The following is a 24,644-nucleotide window of genomic DNA, read 5'->3' as shown; positions in this document are numbered from 1 at the left end:
CTTGTTGGCTTAGTTTAGAGACTTGCTGAAATTCCAGAAGTTATTTTTCTTATCCTATTATCTATTATCCTATTTTTCTTATCCTATTATCATTTATCTGTTACCAGTAGTGTAACAGTGTCCTTCCTGATATTCCTTACTTGTGTTCCTTGAGAGGGCAGAGGACAATGAAATATGTGTAGAGAAGTGAGGGGGCAATGGTAAGAAGATTGAGATTCTAAGGACAAGCATACATATGGAAGGCTGCCGTGTACCTTGTTCAATGAATGTAAACTTGAGGACCAATTAATGTGTACTGTACTATTAATGAGTAGTCAGCTAGAATGGGTATGTCTGCATTTGAGGCACCTAGAAGTTCATGCCAAATGCATCTCAAGACCAGATGATTTAAGTGGACTCTGGAATAGAAAGGAAAATGAATGCGAGTCCTACAGTGGTATGATTTTAGGGAACCCAAAATTGATATGCATTGTGGTGGGATGGGGACAAGTGGGAAGAAGGGAATGATTAAGTGGGTATCTGAGACAGATGGTGTGGACTTCAAATAAACCCACAGGGTGGTGGATAAATAATGATGAGAGTAACATTGGGGAGTAAGGAAAAATTGGACAACCCCATCCCAAGAATTCGGGAGGTGTAGTATGAAATAAGACCTTTAAATGTTTACTCCCTTTGAAAATAAAAAAATTGTGCAACATCAAATAACATTTGGAGGAACATTTTTTCAATGTTTTTGTTATAACCTCTCATTATAGTCAAGAAGATCAGATAAGAAAAGATAAGACTGAGCAACATATCAGAATCAAGTTTTTTTTTAATTGTTTTCTATCCTAATGTAAATACTCAATCAGAAACAAATAAACAAAAAAAGCTGAATTTGAATGAGAAGCTGTCATATACCTGGAATTTAAGTAATAAATAAAATTATATTGGTAGAAGAATTAACAATTTGGATATGTGGGAAAATGTTCATTTTACAGTAAAATTTTTGTCATGTACAATTCCAAAATAACATAATAACTTTAAAAAGAAAAGACATTTAGTGCCTTTCATAAACAGTTTCAGTCATCTGAGAGTCAGTTCAGCTGTGAGTGATTTTAACAAGTAAATTGCTTCAACTGTGTGTTTAATAGACTGTGTCACAAAACTGCAGCCCCAAAACAGGAGGCTGGGAGACAGGAGGTAAACATGAGATGTGTATGTTACAGCCGTAGCCTGGCTGTAGCACATACTTTTTGGGAGAAACTGACTGGGGATACTAATTATCATATTTTCATATTTATCCTTGATAATAGGGATGAGAGACATAGATAGGGCCTACCTAGTAAAGCATATTCATTTTTTAATATATGCAAGAAATATTTGTGTCTTACAAAGAACACTATTAGAGAAAGAAAGTTAAGTAACACAAGGTACCTATTTTCACTATGCTTAAAAATGGCAACCTAAACTACTGGTAGATTATTCTTTTTACATTTATGAAATTATAATGATGAAAGTTTTAGTTTGGTGCCACCTTAAATATGTGAATAGACTTCACACTGCCCATATTGTATTTATAGTCATCCTTTTGTACAATTATTGTGATCATTATTGTGACTTATATTTCCCACTCACATGTTTTATTATACTCAGTATACAAAACGTCAGATGACTTAGTATCATCACTTTTAGTGGCTATCTGAGTTTCCCAAGGCTGTTCATGAAAAAGGTCCGTACTGTGTCACAGCCAGTCTTTGAATAAAGTAAGTGTTCCACTCTTCATCTCACTGCTGTTGTCCATTTGACACCCAGACTGTGGCAACCATGTGATCACTGGGGCAGTTTTCCTTTTGACATTGAGTACCTGGAGTGGCTGTGCATTGTTTGGGACAGAACACACCAAACTAATTCAGTTAACTCATCCACTAAATACATATTAGAGCTGAACACATGCCAGAAACCAGTGCCAGATCCTATGATTGCGAATGAGTTAGACATATTCCCTGCCACTGGATTTTACTTTCTAGTTGAGGAAAGCAAAATCATACTCAAGAAACACCTTGTATGTTAGAAAATGTAGCATGATCAATTGATCTGCTTCTTTAACACACACATATAGCATTTTTAAAAGCTGTATTTTTCAAGGGCTGATAGAGGAATTCTAGTACTAAGGGAGCTTTTGATGATTAAGCAGCTTTGAGGAATTAGTTTAAATGTCTGAAAGTTTCAAAAGAAGAGGCAACTTTTGAATGAGCTTTTTGGGAGTGGTCAAAATGACAGCATTCAAAGTAAAGCAAAGGCTTTTTTTTTCTTTCTCCTTTCCTGTTCTTTCCTTTCTCTTCCTGAACATTTGGTCCAAAAGCCATTAGGTACAGCTGAACATAGGAGAACTGTGGTCAGACAGTCAGAAGCCATGCAAGATGAGAAGGGGGTCCTAGTCAGTACTGGGTATCAGAACCTGTAAGGTACAGGACAAGCAACCACATGAGCATCAGAGCCCAAACAGGGTGAAAAGAAAGGCATCATAGCAAAGAGCACTTGTATGGGATATCAAGAGGTGTGTAAGTCTAGATGGCAATCCCCCGGAAGGTGAACTGGAATAGCATCTCAGAATGTGAACAGCACTAAGGAAACATCATCCCCATAGGAAAGCGATCAAGAATGGATAGCGCCTGAGTGAGGGGAAGGGTGTTTTCACATGGGGGCCAGCCTGTTTAAGGTTTTATAGCCAAGTCAAATCTTCAGGATATCAATGTATGAGGAGAGTCCAAGTGGGATGAGTAGGTTTCTATGCAGGAGCTGGTTTAGGGCAGGATATTGGATCCTCAGTAAATTAAGGGGGCCACAGGACTGGAAAAGGTCAGGTTTCCAAAGAAAGGCAATGCCAAAGAATGCTCAAACTACCAATTGCACTCATCTCACATGCCAGCAAACTAATGCTCAAAATTCTCCAAGCCAGGCTTCAGCAATATGTGAACTGTGAAATTCCAGATGTTCAAACTGGATTTAGAAAAGGCAGAGGAACCAGAGATCAAATTGCCAACATCTGTTGGATCATCGAGAAAGCAAGAGAGTTCCAGGAAAACATCTACTTCTGCTTTATTGACAATGCCAAAGCCTTTGACTGTGTGGGTCACAACAAACTGTGGAAAATTCTTTAAAAGATGAGAATACCAGATCACCTGACCTGCCTCTTAAGAAATCTCAGGAAACAATGGTTAGAAATGGACATGGAACAACAGACCGGTTCCAAATAGAGAAAGGAGTACGTCAAGGCTGTACATTGTCACCCTGCTTATTTAACTTATATGCAGAGTACATCATGAGAAATGCTGGGCTGGATGGAGCACAAGCTGGAATCAAGAGTTCTGGGAAAAATATAAATAACCTCAGATAGGCAGATAACACCACCCTTATGGCAGAAAGCAAAGAAGAACTAAAGAGCCTCCTGATGAATGTAAAAGAGGAGAGGAGAGTGAAAAAGTGAAATAGCTCTGAGCCGAGCCCCGATCAAGAGCGCTCTGGGCCATGCCGCCACCGCCGCCATGAAGCCAGGGCCGCTGCACCATGCAGGGGCCACCCACCCGCTGATGCCAGGGGCCCGCAGGCTGCTCCTGCCTCCGCTGCTGCTGCTGCTGCTGCTGGTAAAGCACGCCACGGGAGCCCAGCGCTGGTGCAGTGAGAACTTCGAGAGGCCCGTGGACCTTGAGAACTCGGGGGATGATGACTCCCCTGATGATGAGCTAGACGACTTCTACCCCGGGTCCGGCTCTGGCTACTTTGAGCAGCAGTCAGGCATTGAGACAGCCATGCAGTTCAGCCCAGATGTCGCCCCGGCAATGTCCACCACACCCGCGGTGCTGCCCACCATGGACATACAGCCTGTGGGCACCCCGTTTGCTGAGCTCCCTCTGTGCACCTCACCCCGAAGCCAGCCACCAGCCCCCCACTGGTGACAGAGGCGCCAGAAGAGCCCAGCCAGAGAACCACCACCATCTCAACTCCTAGGGCTTCCACCACTGACACCACCACAGGGGCCCCAGCAGTGGCCACAGTGCCCGCCACAGGGGCCACTGCCGTCCCCAGCATCTCTGCGGCACCCCTATCCACGGTCACCACCTCTGTCATAAGGACCACTGGCCTAAGTAGGCTGCTGCCTCTTCCACTGACCACAGCAGCCACAGCCTATGCCACCACCCCAGCGGTGCCCTCACCTCCCACCATAGTGGCTGTCTTGGACACAGAGGCCCCCAATTCCCAGGCTGGTCAGCACAGCTACTTCCAAGCCAAGGGCCCTTCCTAGACCAGCTACCACCCAGAAGCCTGACATCTCTGAGAAGAGTACTCTGCCCCTGGGGACCACCGCCCATGGACCCACAGAGGTGGCTCAGACCCCAACTCCAGAGTCCTTCGTGACCACCATCCAGAATAAGCCAGTGAGCGGGGGATCCAGTGGGGACTTTGAGCTGTCAGAGGAAGAGACCACACAGCCAGATACAGCCAATGAGGTGGTGGCTGTGGGTGGGGCCACAGCCAAGCCATCACCTCTACCCAGGAAGTTGCCCAAGGGTGCCCGCCCAGGCCCTGGGCTCCTGGACAGTGCTGTTGACTCAGGCAGCTTGGCAGCTCAGCCTTCCCAGAAGAGCATCCTGGAGTGGAAGAAGGTGCTCGTAGCTGTGATCATGGGCTGGGTTGTAAGTGCCCTCTTTGCTGCCTTCCTGGTCATACTGCTCATCTATGACATGAAGAAGGACGAGGGCACCTACACATTGGAGGAGCCCAATCAGGCAAGCGTCACATACAAGAAGCCTGACAAGCAAGAGGACTTCTATGCCTAGTGGAGCCAGACTACCTCCCTGTAGCCTCAGGGTCACCCCTACGTCCAGTCCCTGGCCTAGCACCACCAGCCCCGGCCTGGGACTGGGCCAGGACATCCTGGCCCCACTTCATCTCTGCCACCCTCCCAAGGTCTTCCCAGACTGCCAGCCTCACACAGCTCTTCCCCAAGGGACAGGAGGCACTGCCATCTGCTCCAGACTGTGCCCTTAGGAGCTCATCATTTGTCCCACATATTTGTCCCCTAACCACCAGCTTGGGGCTTTAGGACCTCACATCAGATGGACAGGAGGAAGGGCACTCCTGATTGGCTGCTGGACGAAGGGGTGGAACTTCAGCCTCAATCTGGCCTGACAGGGCTGGCTGAGGTTTCCTTTTGGAGGCAGAGAGGCACTCCGGCTGGTTTCCAGGACAAGCATTTGGCAAGCTCAGCCCTTGAAATCATTGGGACGCGGCACCCTGATGCTCCTGTCCCAGGCTCACTCTCTGCCTGGGTGAGACAGCACCCCTCACCCACCAGCCTGTTTTGTCCTGACCTTTATGGGGTTATGGGGTCATTTTTCCTCACCTCTGCTCAATGCATATGCACCCACAGGCTTCAGTTCCTTCCTGGTCTACCCCAGCTTCCTGAGAGTGGCTCTGGCAGCCACTTGTGAGGAGGGGCTTGCACCTCCTTCTTCCTAGTGGACTCTGCACAGACACTATCTCTCACATGGTTACACGTATTGTCACACACAAAGAGAAAAGCATGCAATAATAAAATCACATGCAATCTTGACCACCTAGCTAATCCAGATATGTCACAGACACATTATTCCAAAGATGCTTATTCTCATATATTTATTATGTGCCCTCTACAGATGCTTATGGCAATGCAAGTCACTAATCATCATAACCTAATGGTTAAAAAAAAAAAAAAAAACACCCTGAACATTCAGAGACTAAGATCACAGTATCTGGTCCCATCACTTCATGGCAAATAGATGGGAAAACAGGGGAAACAGTGACAGACTTTATTTTGGGGGGCTCCAAGATCACTGCAGCCATGAAATTAAAAGACGCTTGCTCCTTGGAAGAAAAGTTGTGATCAACCTAGACAGCATATTAAAAAGCAGAGACATTGCTTTGCCAACAAAGGTCCATCGAGTCAAAGCTATGTTTTTTCCAGTAGTCATGTATGGATGTGAAAGTTGGACTATAAAGAAGGCTGAGTGCCGAAGAATTGATGCTTTTGAACTGTGGTGTTGGAAAAGACTCTTAAGCATCCCTTGGACTGCAAGGAGATCCAACCAGTCCATCATAATGGAAATCAATCCTGAATATTCATTGGAAGGACTGATGCTGAAGCTGAAATTGTAATACTTTGGCTACCTGATGTGAAGACATGACTAATTTGAAAAGACCCTGATTCTGGGAAAGATTGAAGGCAGAAGAAGGGGACGACAGAGGATGAGATAGTTGGATGGCATCACCAACTCAATGGACATGAGTGTGAGTAAACTCTGGGAGTTGGTGATGGACAGGGAGGCCTGGTGTGTTGCAGTCCATGGGGTAGCAAAGAGTCAGATATGACTTACTGACTGAACTGAACTGAAGGATAGTCCAGAACTGGCAGGATAGTCCAGAACTGCAGGCCAGAGCAGGATAGGATGACAGGAAGCTGGCCACATAGGGTTGGGGCAGCACCCTATGCTGAATTTCAGAAATCAAGTGTAGTGGGGAGAAGATGGCAGAGAAGATGGGAGATTGGTTTCATACAGTGGGATTGATTGAGCAAATCAGGATACTTCCTGTCAAAAAGGAAGATAAAAACATGGAAAGGAAGTTTTAGAATGAACCCTGTGGAATTACAACGGAGCTGGGAATATCAATATTGACTTCTAGGTTCTATTATAGAAAGAATAACAGATTAAAAATATTTTAAAGATAGTGTATCCATGCATTATATATGTTTGAGTATGTGTACACACACACACACCACACCCACAGATATTCCTATACTTCTGTCCACTGAGAGGGCTTGGAAACAATGACATCCCAATAACAGTGAGCACTCCTGCACCTGTATCTTGAATTTCTTAATAAATCTACTGGAATCAGATCCTTAGAGAAATGCCTGATTGCTATCTTGGGTCAGTGGACGTATGAGTGACTTTAGTAACTTTCAGATACTACACACCTGATAGATTGTACTATCTTATTTGGTATTCTGCTAGAGATGCATAATTTGAATCTAATCATGAGAGACATTAAACAAATCTGCACTGAAGGACATTCAACAACAACATCAACAACAAAAACTAGTCTGTAAACTTGCATATGTCAAGGTCATGGAAGTCAAGGACTGACAGAGTTTGAAGAGCCTAATGAGACATGACAGTCACAGGCAACTCATGCATTTGAACTTGAGCCTTTTGCTATAAAGGCATTACTAGAATAGTTGGTGAAATCTAACTAGTCTGAGGATTAAATGGTAGTAATGGATCAATTCTAATTTATTTAATTGTTATATTGTAGTTTTATAAACTATATATCCTTATTTCCAGAGAATTCTTAAGTATTGAGGTTGATGGCTCATTACGTTAGTAACTGAATTTCTTTTGTGCTATTGTGTTATTTTAAATTATATTTTATTGGAGTATAGTTGCTTTACAATGTTAGTTTTGCTACACAGCAAAGTGAACCAGCTATAAGTATACATATATCTGCACCTCTCCATTTGCATTTCTTTTCCATTCAGGCCACCATAGAGCATTGAGTAGTATTCAGTAGGTTCTCATTGGTTACTTATAGAGTTTTTGAGAATGTAATTTTTTGAAGTCTGAATTGAAGATGGGTTGCTTGTTCAAAATTATTTCAGAAGCTGATAAAAGTAAGACTGTAGTATCTTAAGTGTTAGGGATTAGTTTCCTTAAGGTGAAGATTGTTTTACAGCAGGTTTATTAGTGAGTATTCTTGGGATTAGTATATTTGGGCAGGAAGAGAAAAAAGCAGGATTGTCCAGATGGAAAATCCCAGTAGTTTTGATGATAAATGTTTAATACATGGTTCTCTGAAATAATAATGATATTTTTTAAGTCCTGATTTATATTGTTTGTACTTTCCCATAGTGAAAATACTCTTATTGTGGCAGATTTTAAGGTACACACTTAGCATCACTGAATGTGATACACAGATCAGCTCTAATGTGCTGGTATCAACCAGCTCCAGCACATCATTGAGTTGAGCTGTGATGTCTGAATAGAAGCTTCAGGCAATCCTATGGGGGAGAGTTTGAAGATAGAACGCACTTTTAAAATGATCCCAGATTGGCACAAGTGGGCCAGATCACTGACCCATGGATTGATCCACCACTGAATACAGGTGCCTTAGGAAGAAGGCATGCCACTGAGAAAATTATCTCTCTTCCCTCCACACAGTCTTGAAAACCAGCCTGGCAATTGGGGCTGTTTTCTGGCAGCACTCAAGTGGTTTAGATGTTGGTTTATTTGTTTCCTCCCCTGGATGAATAATCTAGGGAGCACATCATAGCACCCATTATGTTCAGTGATGAATCCTCATACCTGGTTTTTAACCAAATTCAACCAACCTCATATTTGGTTCTTAACCAAATTCATAAGAAATTGCTTCCCAGGTGAGCCAGTGGTAAAGAATCCACCTGCCAATGCAGGAGACACAGGAGATGCAGCTTCCATCCAATCTCCTGGAATAGGAAATGGCAACCCACTCCAGTGTTCTTGCCTGGAAAACTCCATGGACAGAGAAGTCTGGCATTTCATGGGGTCATAAAGAGACAGAGACAACTGAGTGCACACACACACATGTGTGTATATCTATCTTTAAAAATCTCTTCTCATTCTCAACTCTGTATCTGCTCACACCACATCAGGCGTTCCAATCCATTTTATTTAAAACTCAACTTTAGTCATTAAAAGAAGTTTAAAACAAAACAATTATGGAAGATGAGTGTTAACTTCTGATGAATCTTTATAAATATAGTGGATAATCTGGAATTTATAGAAAAAACAATTTTACTTCTGTTTGGAAGTAGCTTTTTCCAATGATCTTTATGTCCATAGTGTTTCATTAAGTTACCACCTTTAGTAGGTGGAATGGTGTTATTCCCCTGTCCGTCTGTATGTATGTCTACGTCCAAGTTCCCAGAACCTGTGAATATCATCTTACATAGCAAAAAGGACTTTGTGGAGGTGATTAAGTATATATTGAGATGGGGAAATTATCCTGGATTGTGTGTGGTCCCAGGGTAAGAGGGTGCAGGAGGAGTCAGAGTGAGAGAGAAGCCCATGTGATAATGGAAGCAGAGACTAGAGGGATGCACTTTGACAGTGGAGGGAGGTTTACAAGTCAAAGACTGCAAGAGCCTCTCCAGGCTAGAAAAGGCAAGGTGGTGGTTTCTCCCCTCAGAGCCTGCAAAAGAAGCCAGCACTTCTGACACCCTGACTTCAGCCTAATAAAACTTAATTTCAGATTTCCAACTTCCAGAACTGTAAAAGGATACATTTGTGCTGTTTTTAGCCACTGTATTTGTATAATTTGTTACAGTAGCCAAAAGACAATGAAAATACCAACCTACCCTGAGGGAGTCCCAAAGGTGTTCTTCTAGGTCTGGCAGGCAAAATCTGTTTAAGGTTTATAAGGACTTGAGATGCTGATTGTAGCTGATACACAACTTTCATGGTATAGAAGCAGTCCTCCAGGTTGACCTTTGTAGCAACTAGTTTTCTTTGGTTTCAAGGATGAGAAGCCATTTCTAACTGAAACAAAAGGTAAATATATTTATAGTATATGAGGTAACACACTCCATGGGAAGAGGAAGAAGTGAATGTCTGAATGTGTAGGAACCCAAATGTATCCAGAGATCTGGAGAGCAGGAGCAAAACTTCTAGATTGAATGAAGTCACCTAACTCTTGGGCAATTCAAGAATCAGATTCCAAAAACAGTTTTTTGTATTGTCCGACTCGAGTCACAGAAAAGCTGTAGTTTTATTTGCTTATTTTTTTAAATTAACTTTTATTGGAGTATAGTTGCTTTACAATGTGTTACTTTCTACTGTACAGACAATGAATCAGCCACATAAGTACATATATCCGCCCCTCTTTTGGACTTCCTTCCCGTTCAAGTTGCCAGAGTTCATTAAGTAGAGTGCCCTGTGCTATACAGTATGTTTTCATTAGTTACCTATTTTATACATATTATGAATAGTGTATATAGCCAAGACATGGAAGCAACATAGACGTCTATCAACAGAGGAATAGGAAAAGAAGAGGTGGTGTATACACAATGGAATATTACTCAGCCATAAGAAAGAACAAAATTGGGCCATTTATAGAGATGTGGACTAACCTAGAGAGTATCATACAGAGTGAAGTAAGTCAGAAAGACAGAGAGGTATTTTTAACTGATAGGTCCCCAAGAATATGATCAATGAGGAGAATGTATAGGATATCATTCTGAATAGCTATCCACTTGGTTAATGGTGGCCATATATTTGATTGACTCAAGTCTATACCTACTGCCTGGAATAGTTATTAACAGCCCAGTATGGACAATAAATCTCATAGTTATTATAACTCTACTGCCCCTGCCAGAGAAGCAGCATAGCATAGTGGCTAATGACACAGATTTTTTCTCTCATCTGTAATATGGAAATAATAATAATGCCTAAATCTTAAGATTGTGAGGAGATTTGAACGAGCTAAATATGCAAAAATAGATATGCTAAAGTATTGGAACAATATCTGGGTATTATTGCATTTTCCTTGTGATATCATTTTATATTTTATAAAAACATGAAGAAGGAAATGGCAACCCAGCCCAGGATTCTTGTCTGGAAAATCCCATGGACAGAGAGGCCTGGTAGGCTACAGTCCATGGTGTCGCAAAGAATTGGACATGACTGAGCGACCTCACTTTCATTCACTTTTCTGCTTTTTTGATCACACCAAAGCCTTTGACTGTGTAGATCGCAACAAACTGTGGAAAATTCTTAATGAGATGGGAATACCAGAACACCTTACCTGCCTCCTGAGAAATCTGTATGCAGGTCAAGAAGCAACAGTTACTTCTGTTGCTTGGATAACATGGACATGGAACAGACATGGAACAACAGACTGGTTCCACTGGGAAAGGAGTATATCAAGGCTGTATATTGTCACCCTGCTTATGTAACTTATATACAGAGTACATAATGTGAAATGCAGAGTTAAATGAAGCACAAACTGGAATCAAGATTGCTGGGAGAAATATCAGTAACCTCAGATATGTAGATGACACCACACTTATGGCAGAAAGTGAAGAGGAACTGAAGAGCCTCTTGATGAAAGTGAAAGAGGAGAGTGAAAAAGCTGGCTTAAAACAACATTCAAAAAACTAAGATCATGGCATCCAGTCCTATCAGTTCACAGCAAATAGGTCAGGAAACAATAGAAATAGTGAAAGACTTTATTTTCTTGGGCTGCAAAATCACTGCAGATCGTGACTGCAGCCATGAAATTAAAATATGCTTGCTCCTTGAAAGAAAAGCTATGACCAATCTAGATAGCATATTAAAAAGCAGAGATTTACTTTGCTGACAAAGGACCATCTAGTCAAAACTATGGTTTTTCCAGTAGTCATGTATGGGTGTGAGAGTCGGACCATAAAGAAAGCTGAACACAGAAGAATTGATGCTTTTGAACTGTGGTGGAGAAGACTCTTGAGAGTCCCTTGGGCTGCAAGGAGATCCAACCAGTCCATCCTAAAGGAAATCAGTCCTGAATATTTTTGGAAGGACTGGTGTTAAAGCTGAAACTCCAATACTTTGGCCACTTGATGTGAAGAGCTGACTCATTTGAAAAGACCCTGATGCTGGGAAAGATTGAAGGCAGGAGGAGAAGGGGATGACAAAGGATCAGATGGTTGGATGGCATCATCAACTCAATGGACATAAGTTTCAGCAAGCTCTGGGAGTTGGTGATGTACAGGGAAGCCTGGAATGCTGCAGTCCATGGGGTTGCAAAGTGTCAGACACAGCTAAGGGACTGAACTGAACTGATTATTACATTTTCCTTGTCATGTCATTCTATATTACCCCTAAATGATTAAATAATAAAATGACCTTGTAATAAATTCCAACATAAAAATATCCAGCACTGAAGATTAAAAGGAAGAAAAATTTGATTTAACAGATGACAGTTGCAGAACAATTTGTGTAGTTTTATTGGAAAACCTTTGGATTCAGAAGGCTTTATTCAACTCCAAAATTGAACAAGCAGTAGTTGCACCTTGGGTATTTTCATTCAACTTTCTTAGCCTCTTTTCTCAATTGTTCAGTTGTTGATCAAAAATAATACTTTGAATCATGTAGTATCTGGTTGCCCTTCTTAGACACTCAGCCATGTTAATTTCCTTCTCCTGGCTGAAAGAAGTGACTACTAAGGTTAGTAATTCTTTGCAGAATGAGCAACTACATAGAGGGCTTGGAAGGAGTCTTCTAAACATTCCTTCCCATGCAGAGGAACTCCAACCACTCCTTAAAAAATTCTCAATCACAGAGTAGGATGAGAAGAGTTAACACTAACCTGCTATTCTATGAACTTGTCCTCAATCCCACTTGCCTCCTACAATTTTCCTATAACTTGAAACATACTAAGGTATAATATCTATGTTGTCATTTTCCAGCTTTCAGTCTGTCAAATGGTTCCACAAGCTATATTTCAAAGGAATTTCAAATGAGCACATGGGTTGCCAAGTCAGATAACAATCCCATTTCACAGATGGGAGATACAAAATTCAAAGAGGTTAATTGACTTGACAGATAATATAGTGTATAATTGGAAGATATGGGCAGGCTATGAAGCTATTTTCTTGACTCCAAAGCGTCTGTCTATTTTGAACACTCTGAGGTCCTTGACTTTGAAATAGAAGCTTGTGTCTTATTAAAGCAAGCACCAGTGAAGTAGGAACACCTAAGTGCTAAACTGTTTCTCAGCTTCATAGCTTGTTTTATCAGCTATTTTGAGATTATTCCACTTGAGAGTTTTGTACTTCTGGCCTGCTGTGAATCACTAATTATATAATCAATTTGTGGAAATGATAGTAAATTGTGGGTGATGATAACTTTGCTAGAAGTTTCTTATTAATTACTTGCCCTCACTTTCCATCTGATACTTCATTGTTTTAGTAGACATGATATTTGTGTTTAATATCCCATGAAATATACAAATGCAGACATATACACACAGTGTTAAGCAAATGAGTTTTTACTTTACTTAACCTCCAGTTTAAGTATCAACTCTGAATCTGGATTCCTAAAAGCTGTATTTTATGTAACTTAAAATAATTGTTTGGGTCAGTTTCAAATGACCATTCCCAATTAAAAATCTTTGAACTTAAATTAGATAGGCCTAATTTCTGCAAGTTCACAGTGTATGATTTTCTTAGCTTGTCATCTTCAGGAAGGGAATTTAAGATACCTTGAAACTCAGTCTCTTCACTGATAGATTGAATGATTGAAGGGTAGCTAGATGATACCTCAGCATCTCCAAAACTTTTATCACGTACTGGTATCCATGTTAAGGGGATGTGGAGTGGGGCAGTTACAATCAATATCTGAGCTAGGATGCACAGCCTCAGCCTAGAGCACAACATCTGTGGGGCCACACAGAAAGCAGATACCAATCTGTAGCGGGAAAAAGGTTGAGAAATAAAGGAAACATGGGGTGTAGGGCGTACTATTAAGTAAGATATTCGGAGAAAGAAATCTTAGGATTGTCTAAGCTTTCATACAGTTCTGTGAGCATGTTGGAAAGGATTTAATTGAGTAGACACATATAAAACTTGAAAACTTGTCTAAAATAATCCTTTCCAGTCAAAGGATGTTTTTAACCAAAACCAGTAAAAATATTTGGCTTTTATTAGATTTCCTTGATGGCATAACTTACATATTTTATCCTCTATGTAAGGTGACTTTTCCAATGCAAGCTTTTTAGACTTGAGATTGAGAATAAAGCTGAGACTTTTGGGAAATTCTAAGCATTTGTGAAAATGGGATTTTATTTTGTTCTTTCTGCCTCTCATTTTTTATTATTGACTATAATATATCATCACCATACTTTTCTGGGTGCATATCTATTTCCATGAGGAAATGTTTTTAGTCTTGGGGAAATAAGGAGATTCTTCTTGTCATATTAGTTCTAATACACTTGAATAAAAAGTCTCTACTTACTGAAAATATATTTATCATGAGTTCTTATGAAAACTCGAGCTGATATTATTTGATTTTAATTTGGTTGTAATAATGATTATCTTTTCCCTAAGCAAATAGTGGTAATATAGCCTATCGTTTTGTTAGTTTGACTAGAGAAGTTGTAAATTCAGTATTTGAAAAGAACTCATGAGCCAAACTTCTGCATATTCATACCAAAAAAATCTCTGACATCATTAGGAATTAAATAATTTGAAAATTTTTACTTTTAACTTCTCACTTTTTGAAGAAATTTGTTTTATGCAGTAAATATATCTGTGTGTGGAATAACTAACCTGTTAATATTAGGTATTCTCCTGATGAGTACTCTGGTCAAATCAATTTATAGGAATCCACATTGTTGATATGGCATGACACCTTGACAAATGGAGGTTCATTCAGAAAGACCTGAGTCTACTGTCTGAATATTCATATTTCTAAAGTATACACCAAATATAAAAGTGATCAAATGGCAGGAATTAGAACTATTTTAGATGGAATATTTCAAGCCAGTGGATCCTTTGGGCTAACTTGGAACAGGAAAAAAAATTTACCAAGTGCTTCAGGCTTTCTTAAACTTGAGGTATCAAGGATTCCTTTGGATATCTGGTTAAATACATGGGCCCTTTCTCGGAATGTACAAAATATGAAGAGGAAAAAGAAGTCAGTTAGATAGAAGAATATTCAACAAACTATTTAAAAATAAATTTTGTAATAGAATATTATGTGCTGCCATATTACTACTGTCTTAACATACTTTTAATAACTACCATAATTTCAAAATAGTGCTTTTCAGTTCAGTTCAGTTCGGTTGCTCGTGTCTGACTCTTTGCGACCCCATCGCAGCACGCCAGGCCTCCCTGTTCATCACCATCTCCCAGAGTTCCCTCAGACTCACGTCCATCGAGCCCGTGATGCCATCCAGCCATCTCATCCTCGGTCGTCCCCTTCTCCTCCTGCCCCCAATCCCTCCCAGCATCAAAGTCTTTTCCAATGAGGCAACTGTTCCCATCAGGTGGCCAAAGTACTGGAGTTTCAGCTTCAGCATCATTCCTTCCAAAGAAATCCGAGGGCTGATTTCCTTCAGAATGGACTGGTTGGATCTCCTTGCAGTCCAAGGGACTCTCAAGAGTCTTCTCCAACACCACAGTTCAAAAGCATCAATTCTTTGGCACTCAGCCTTCTTCACAGTCCAACTCTCACATCCATACGTGACCACTGGAAAAACAATAGCCTTGACTAGACAGATCTTAGTCGGCAAAGTAATGTCTCTGCTTTTGAATATGCTATCTAAGTTGGTCATAACTTTTCTTCCAAGGAGTAAGCGTCTTTTAATTTCATGGCTGCAGTCACCATCTGCAGTGATTTTGGAACCCAAAAAAATAAATTCTGACACTATTTCCACTGTTTCCCCGTTTATTTCCCATGGAGTGATGGGACCAGATGCCATGATCTTCGATTTCTGAATGTTGAGCTTTAAGCCAACTTTCTCACTCTCCTCTTTCACTTTCATCAAGAGGCTTTTTAGCTCCTCTTTACTTTCTGCCATAAGGGTGGTGTCATCTGCATATCTGAGGTTATTGATATTTTCCCCAACAATCTTGATTCCAGCTTGTGTTTCTTCCAGTCCAGCATTTCTCATGATGTACTCTGCATATAAGTTAAATAAGCAGGGTGTCAATATACAGCCTTGACGTACTCCTTTTCCTATTTGGAACCAGTTTGTTGTTCCATGTTCAGTTCTAACTGTTGCTTCCTGACCTGCATACAGATTTCTCAAGAGGCAGGTTAGGTGGTCTGGTATACCCATCTCTTTCAGAATTTTCCACAGTTGATTGTGATCCACACAGTCAAAGACTTCGGCATAGTCACCCACGTTGAAGGTCAGGAACAGTGGCAGTAAGGAGATACCCCTTGCCCAAGGTAAGGAGCAGTGGCTGTGCTTTGCTGGAGCAGCCATGAAGAGATACCCCAACGCCAAGGTAAGGAAACCCAAGATGGTAGGTGTTGCAGGAGGGAATCAGAGGGCAGACACACTGAAACCATACTCACGGAAAACTAGTCAGTCTAATCACACTAGGACCACAGCCTTGTCTAACTCAATGAAACCAAGCCATGCCTGCGGGGCAACCCAAGATGGGCGGGTCATGGTGGAGAGGTCTGAGAGAGCGTGGTCCACTGGAGAAGGGAATGGAAAGCCACTTCAGTATTCTTACCTTGAGAACCCCATGAACAGTAGGAAAAGGCAAAATGATAGGATACCAAAAGAGGAACTCCCCAGGTCATTAGTTGCCCAATATGCTACGGGAGATCAGTGGAGAAATAACTCTAGAAAGAATGAAGGGATGGAGCCAAAGCAAAAACAATACCCAGCTGTGGATGTGACTGGTGATAGAAGCAAGATCCGATGCTGTAAAGAGCAATATTGCATAGGAACCTGGAATGTCAGGTCCATGAATCAAAATAGTGCTATGTATAGATAATCACAGATACCTGCAATTATGATATGCTTATGAAAGTAATTGTGATTACTATTAGTGTCAAAGTCACAGGTATAGTATGTTCATATTTTGTTACTTATATTTATGATTAATAAATGCTGGATCTCCTTTGGAAACGTGCATATATCCTATCCAAGTTTATGAAACTCTGATTTATATCCGTAGACTCCTTTTAGAGTAATAGAAAGCCACAATAGGAAACTGTGTAAGTTATTCCTCTGAGAGGTGGTTCAGTCACTCAGTCATGTCTGACTCTTTCCAGCCCCATGGACTGTAGTACCAAAGCTTCCCTGTCCTCCACTGTCTCCTGGAGTTTGAGGTAACTCATATCCATTGAATTGGTGATGCTATCCAACCATCTCATCCTCTGCCATCCCCTTTTTCCTCCTGTCTTCAGTCTTTTCAGCATCAGGGTCTTTTCCAATGAATCAGTTCACATCAGGTGGCCAAAGTACTGGAGCTTCAGCTTCAGCATCAGTCCTTTCAATGAATATTCAGGGTTGATTTCCTTTAGGATTGACTGGTTTGATCTCCTTGCAGTCCAAGGGACTCTCAGTAGTCTTCTCCAGCACATTTCGAAAGCATCAGTTCTTCAGCGCTCAACCTTCTTTATGGTCCAGCTCTCACATCTGTATATGGAAAAACCATAGCTTTAACTAGATGGACCTTTGTCATCAAAGTGATGTCTCTCCTTTTTAATATGCTGTCTATGTTTGTCATAGCTTTTCTTCCAAAGAGCAAGTATCTTTTAATTTCATGCCTGCAGTCACCATCTGCAGTGATTTTGGAGCCCAAGAAAATAAAGTCTGTCACTGTTTCCCCCTTTTCCCCATCTATATGCCATGAAGTGATGGGACTGGATGCCACAATCTTAGTTTTTTGAATGTTGAGTTTTAAGCCAGCCTTTCACTCTCCTCTTATATCCTCATCAAGAGGCTCTTTAGTTTCTCTTCACTTTCGGTCATAAGGGTTGTGTTATCTGCATTATCTAAGGTTATGGATATTTCTCCCAGCAATCTTGACTCCACCTTGTGCTTCATCCAGCCTGGCACTTCACATGATGTACTCTGCATATAAGGTAAATAAGCAGAGTGATAACATACAGCCTTGATGTACTCCTTTCCCAATTTTGAATCTGTCCATTGTTCTATGTCCAATTCTAAGTGTTTCTTCTTGACCTACATACAGTTTCTTGGGAGACAGGTAAGGTGGTCTGATATTCCTATCTCTTTAAGAATTTTCCAAAGAGATATTTTCCAAATTATCTCCTTAAGAAAATTCCAAAGAATTTTCCAAACAAAGAAGTTTGTTGTGATCCACACAGTAAAAGGCTTTAGTGTAGTCAATGAAGTTTTCCTGAAACTCCCTTGCTTTCTCCGTGATCCAAGTTGATCTCTAGTTCCTCTACCTCTCCTAAAACCAGCTTCTACATCTGGAAGTTCTTGGTTCACTTACTGATGAAGCCTAGCCTGAAGGATTTTGAGCATAACCTTGCCAGCATGTGAAATGCCAGCATGTGAACATTGCCATTTTGGGGGATTAAAATGAAAACTGACCTTTTCCAGCTGAAGTTTCCAAATTTGCTGACAGATGGAGTGCAGCACTTCAACATCATCACCTTTCAGGATGTGAAATAGCTCAACTGGAATCCATGACCTCTGGTAGCTTTGTTCCTAGTAATCCTTCCCAAGTCCCACTTGACTTCACACTCTAGGATGTCTGGCTCTAGGTGAGTCACCACACCATTGTAGTTATCTCGGTCATTTGGACATTTATATAATTCTTCTGTGTATTCTTGCCACCTCTTCTTAATCTCTTCTATTTCTGTTAGATCCTTACCATTTCTGTCCTTTGTCATGCCCATCCTTGTGTGAAATTTTCCCTTAATATCTGCAGTTTTTTCAAAGCGTTCTCTAGTTTTTCCAGTTCTACTATTTTTCTCTATTTCTTTGCATTCTTCATTAAAAAGGCCTTCTCATCTCTCTTGCTGTTCTCTAGACCTCTGCATTCAGTTGGGTATATCTTTCCCTTTCTCCCTTGCATTTCACTTCCTTTCTTTCCTGCTGTTTTTAAAATCTCTTTTGAAACCACTTTGCCTTCTTGGCAAGCCCCTTTGCTACACCAAGGCTGTGATCCATGAAGGGCAATTGTGTGAATGGTTCTATATAAAATGGAATAGGGGAAATGATTCTGGTGATTTTTCTTTATTCTGTAGTGCTTCTATTACTGTTACTGTTGTATTCATATTCTCCTAAAAAGAGTGGATGTTGTAAAGTAGTGTCCATTATGTCTCATTTAACATATCAACTAAAGCTAAGGAAAAACTTCTCATGAAAATACTGTCAGTGATTTAATGTTATCTAAAAATTTTTCATAGGCTGTGTTTATGGTTTGGATAATCTAGACCAATGTTAGTCGAATTGTGGGCCAGGGACCAGCAGCATGTGCACTGACTGGACACGTGTCAGGGAGCTGTGTTCGTCAGCTCCCTTATGATCTATTGAGTCATAATTTGGGGGAGTACGGCCAAGGAATCAGTGTTTTAACAGACACAGAGAACGGCAAACAACACTAACAGCAATTAGTTAACAGTATTTAACCAATAAAAGATCTTCACATTATAATTCGAATTTTAGTCTTTTGAAAAAAGACCAATTTTCTGTGTTACATCCAGGCAACAGAGTATTATTCAGTGATAAAAAGAATGAGCCCTCAAGCTACAAAAGAACATGGAAGAATCTTAAATGCGTAATATAAATTGAAGAAAGCAGTCTGAAAAGGATATATATTCCAAGTACTTGACATTCTGGAAAAGAGAGAACTATGAAGACAGTAAATACTCAATGCTAGCCTGGGAATAGGGGATAGGAACGAGGGGATGAATAGATGTAACATCAGGCTTTAAGGCCATGAAACTCTTCTACATGATTCTGTAATGGTGGATCCATTTCATTGTACATTTGTTAATAATGATGTCTATAAATTGGCTCAGCAGTTATAGCAAATGTACCACACTGATACTTTGGCCACCTGATGCGAAGAGCTGAGTTATATGAAAAGACCCTGATGCTGGGAAAGATTGAAGGCAGGAGGAGAAGGGGATGACAGAGGATAAGCTGGTTGGATGGTATCACCAACTCAATGGACATGAGTTTGAGTAAACTCTGGGAATTGGTGTTGGACAGGGAGGCCTGGTGTGTGTAGTCCATGGAGTTGCAGAGTTGGACACGACTACCTATTGATAGGCAGGTAGACAGCTGCTACTACCGCTTCCTTCAGTCTTTCCCAGAATCAGGGTCTTTTCAAATGAGTCACCTCTTAGCATCAGGTGGCCAAAGTATTGGTTTCAGCTTCAACATCAGTTCTTCCAATGAATATTCAAGATTGATTTCCTTTAGGAGGGACTGGTTGGATCTCCTTGAAGTTTAAGGGACTCTCAAGCGTCTTCTCCAACAAAATAGTTCAAAAGCATCAATTCTTCAGCGCCCAACTTTCTTTATGGTCCAACTGACACATCCATACATGACTACTGAAAAAACCATAGCCTTGACTAGATGGACCTTTGTTGGCAAAGTAAGTCTCTGCTTTTAATATGTTGTTTATATTGGTCTTAACTTTTCTTCCAAGGAGTAAGCATCTTAAATTTCATGGCTACAGTCACTATCTGTAGTGATTTTGGAGCCCCTCAAAATAAAAAGTCTGCCACTATTTACACATTTATTTCCCAGAAGTGATGGAACCGGATGCCATGATCTTAGTGTAACCTATCTTTCTTACTCTCCTCTTTCACGTTCATCAAAAGGCACTTTAGTTCTTCACTTTCTGCCACAGGTTCGTGTCATCTGCATATATGAGGTTATTGATATTTTTCCTGGCAATATTGATTGCAACTTGTGCTTCATCCAGCCCAGATTTCCCATGATGTATTCTCCATATAAGTTAAATAAGCAGGGTGACAATATACAGACTTGATGTACTCCTTTTCCAATTTGGAAACAGTCTGTTATTCCATGTCTAGTCCTAACTGTTGCTTCCTGACCTGCATACAGATTTCTCAGAGGCAGATCAGGTGGTCCATATTCCCATTTCTTGCACAGGAAATTTCCCACAATTTGTCGTGATCCACACAGTCAAAGGTTTTGGCATTGTCAATAAAGCAGAAATAGATGTTTTTTTCTGAAACTCTTGCTTTTTTGATGAACCAGGTGACATTGGCAATTTGATCTGTTTCCTCTCAGTCACTCAGTTCAGTTCAGTCGCTCAGTCATGTCTGACTCTCTGCGAACCCATGAATCACATCACGCCAGGCCTGCCTGTCCATCACCATCTCCCAGAGTTCCCTCAGAGTCATGTCCATCGAGGCAGTGATGCCATCCAGCCATCTCATCCTCTGTCATCCCCTTCTCCTCCTGCCCCCAATCCCTCCCAGCATCAGAGTCTTTTCCAATGAGTCAACTCTTTGCCTGAGGTGGCCAAAGTACTGGAGTTTCAGCTTCAGCATCATTCCCTCCAAAGAAATCCCAGGGCTGATCTCCTTCAGAATGGACTGGTTGGATCTCCTTGCAGTCCAAGGGACTCTCAAGAGTCTTCTCCAACACCACAGTTCAAAAGCATCAATTCTTTTGCACTCAGATTTCTTCACAGTCCAACTCTCACATCCAAACATGACCACTGGAAAAACCATAGCCTTGACTAGACAGACCTTTGTGGGCAAAGTAATGTCTCTGCTTTTTTTCTTCCAAGGAGTAAGCATCTTTAATTTCATGGCTGCAGTCACCATCTGCAGTGATTTTGGAGCCCCAAAAAATAAGGTCTGACACTGTTTCCCCATCTATTTCCCATGAAGTGATAGGACCAGATGGCATGATCTTCGTTTTCTGAATGGTGAGCTTTAAGCCAACTTTTTCACTCTCCTCTTTCATCAAGAGGCTTTTTAGTTCCACTTTGCTTTCTGCCATAAGGGTGGTGTCATCTGCATATCTGAGGTTATTGACATTTCTCCTGGAAATCTTGATTCCCACTTGTACTTCTTCCAGCCCAGCGTTTCTCATGATGTACTCTGCATATAAGTTAAATAAGCAGGATGATAATATATAGCCTTGATGTACTCCTTTTCCTATTTGGAACCAGTCTGTTGTTCCATGTCCAGTGCTAACTGTTGCTTCCTGACATGCATATAGGTTTCTCAACAGGCAGGTCAGCTGGTCTTGTATTCCCATCTCTTTCAGAATTTTCCACAGTTTATTGTGATCCACACAGTCAAAGGCTTTGGCATAGTCAATAAAGCAGAAATAGATGTTTTTCTGGAATTCTCTGGCTTTTTTGATGATCCAGCAGATGTTGGCAATTTGATCTCTGGTTCCTCTGCCTTTTCTAAAACCAGCTTGAACATCTGGAATTTCACAGTTTACATATTGCTGAACCCTGGCTTGGAGAATTTGGAACATTACTAGCAATGTGAGATGAGTGCAATTGTGCGGTAGTTTGCACATTCTTTGGCATTGCCTTTCTTTGGGATTAGAATGAAAACTGACCTTTTCCAGTCCTGTGGCCACTGCTGAGTTTTCCAAACTTGCTGGCATATTGAGTGCAGCACTTTCACAGCATCATCTTTCAGGATTTGAAATAGCTCAACTGGAATTCCATCACCTCCTCTAGCTTTGTTTGTAGTGATGCTTCCTAAGGCCCACTTGACTTCACATTCCAGGATGTCTGGCTCTAGGTGAGTGATCACACCACATTGATTATCTTGATCATAAAGATCTTTTTTGTACAGTTCTTCTGTGTATTCTTGCCACCTCTTCTTGATATCTTCTGCTTCTGTTAGGTCCATACCATGTCTACGCTTTATTGAGCCCATCTTTGCATGAAATGTTCCCTTGGTATCTCTAATTTTCTTGAAGAGATCTCTAGTCCTTCCCATTCTGTTGTTTTCCTCTATTTCTTTGCATTGATCACTGAGAAAGGCTTTCTTATCTCTTCTTGCTATTCTTTGGAACTCTGCATTCAGATGGGTATATCTTTCCTTTTCTCCTTTGCTTTTTGCTTCTCTTCTCACAGCTATTTGCAAGGCCTCCCCAGACAGCCATTTTGCTTTTTTTCATTTCTTTTCCATGGGGATGGTCTTGATCCCTGTCTCCTGTACAATGTCACAAACCTCCGTCCATAGTTCACCAGGCACTCTATCTATCAGATCTAGTCCCTTAAATCTATTTCTCACTTCCAGTGTATAATTGTAAGGGATTTGATTTAGTTCATACCTGAATGGTCTAGTGGTTTTCCCAACTTTCTTCAATTTTAGTCTGAATTTGGCAATAAGGAATTCATGATCTGAGCCACAGTTATCTCCCAGTCTTGTTTTTGCTAATAGTATAAAGCTTCTCCATTTTGATTGCAAAGAAGATAATCAATCTGCTTTCAGTGTTAGCCATCTGGTGATGTCCATGTGTAGAGTCTTCTCCTGTGTTGTTGGAAGAAAGTTTTTGGTATGATTCATGTGTTCTTTTGGCAAAACTCTGTTAGCCTTCATCCTGCTTCATTCTGTACTCCACGGCCAAATTTGCCTGTTACTTCAGGTGTTTCTTGACCTCCTACTTTTGCATTCCAGTCCCCTATAATGAAAAGGACATCTCTTTTGGTTGTTAGTTCTCAAAGGTCGTTTAGATCTTAAAAGAACCGTTCAACTTCAACTTCTTCAGCATTACTGATTGGGGCATAGACTTGGATTACCATGATATTGAATGGTTTGCCTTGGAAATGAATAGAGGTCATTCTGTCATTTTTGAGATTGCATCCAAGTACTGCATTTCCCACTCTTTTGTTGACTATGATGGCTACTCCATTTCTTCTAAGGGATTCTTGCCCACAATAGTAGATGTAATCGTCCTTTGAGTTAAATTCCCCCATTCCAATCCATCTTAAATAGCTGATTCCTAAAATGTCAGTGTTCACTCTTGCCATCTCCTGTTTGACCACTTCCAATTTGCTTGATTCATGGACCTAACATTCCAGGTTCCTATGCAATATTGTTCTTTACAGCATCGAACCTTGGTTCTGTCACCAGTCCCATCCACAACTGGGCGGTGTTTTTGCTTTGGCTCCATCCCTTCATTCTTTCTTAAGTTATTTCTCTACTGATATCCAGTAGCTTATTGGGAACCTACAGACCTGGGGAATTCATCTTTCAGTATCCTATCATTTTGCCTTTTCATACTGTTCATAGGGTTCTCAAGGCGAGAATACTGAAGTAGTTTGCCATTCCCTTCTCCAGTGGACTACCTTTTGTCAGGACTCTCTACCATGACCCGTCTGTCTTGGGTGACCCTACGCAGCATGGTTTATAGTTTCATTGAGTTAGACAAGGCTGTGGTCCATGTGGTTAGATTGGTTTGTTTTCTGTGATTGTGGTTTTCAGTCCGTCTGCCCTCTGATGGAAAAGGATAAGAGGGTATGGAAGCTTCCTGATGGGAGAGACTGACTGAGGGGGAAACTGGGTCTTGTTCTGATGGGCAGGGCCATGTTCAGTAAATCTTAATCCAATTTTCTGTTGATGGGTGGACCTGTGTTCCCTCCCTCTATTTCCCTGGGGCCAAACTGTGGTGGAGGTAATGAAGATAATGGTGACCTCCTTCAAAAGATCCCATGGTTGTACTGCTACAGTCAGTACCCCTAACCCTGCAGCAGGCCACCACGGACTCACGCCTCTGCTGGAGACTCCTGGACACTCCCAGGCAAGTCTGGGTCAGTCTCTTGTGGGGTCACTGCTCCTTTCTCCTGGGTCCTGGTGCACAAGGTTCAGTTTGTGCCTTCCAAAAGTCTGTTTCCCAGTCCTGTGTAAGTTCTGGCGGCTCTCTGGTGGGGTTAATGGTGACCTCCTCCAAGAGGGCTTATGTCTTACCCAGGTCTGCTGCACCCAGGGCCCCTGCCCCTGTGGCAGGCCACGGTTGACCTGTGCCACCACAGGAGATGCTCAGATGTCCTTAATTCTATCAGTGACATATTCCTCAAGTTTCTCTCTACTTTTCCAGTTGCACTGCCCTCATCATTTGCTGCCTGAGGGTTTGCAGTAACTTCTTAATTT

The 24,644-nt window shown here is 41.3% G+C and overlaps 1 protein-coding gene and 1 pseudogene across 1 annotated transcript in view; both read left to right on the top strand.

Annotated features, from left to right (window-relative positions):
* GALNT13 (polypeptide N-acetylgalactosaminyltransferase 13) overlaps nt 1–24,644 on the top strand; it is a 636,905-nt gene that overhangs the window by 306,370 nt on the left and 305,891 nt on the right. The window lies entirely within an intron of this gene.
* On the top strand, nt 3,528–4,820 carry LOC138075540 (syndecan-3 pseudogene; annotated as a pseudogene).

The sequence above is a fragment of the Capricornis sumatraensis genome, chromosome 3, assembly GCF_032405125.1.
Source record: "Capricornis sumatraensis isolate serow.1 chromosome 3, serow.2, whole genome shotgun sequence".
In the NCBI taxonomy this organism is placed as follows: Eukaryota; Metazoa; Chordata; class Mammalia; order Artiodactyla; family Bovidae; genus Capricornis; species Capricornis sumatraensis.
Note: the sequence above shows the minus strand (reverse complement) of the source record. Positions and strands in the feature narration are given on the sequence as shown.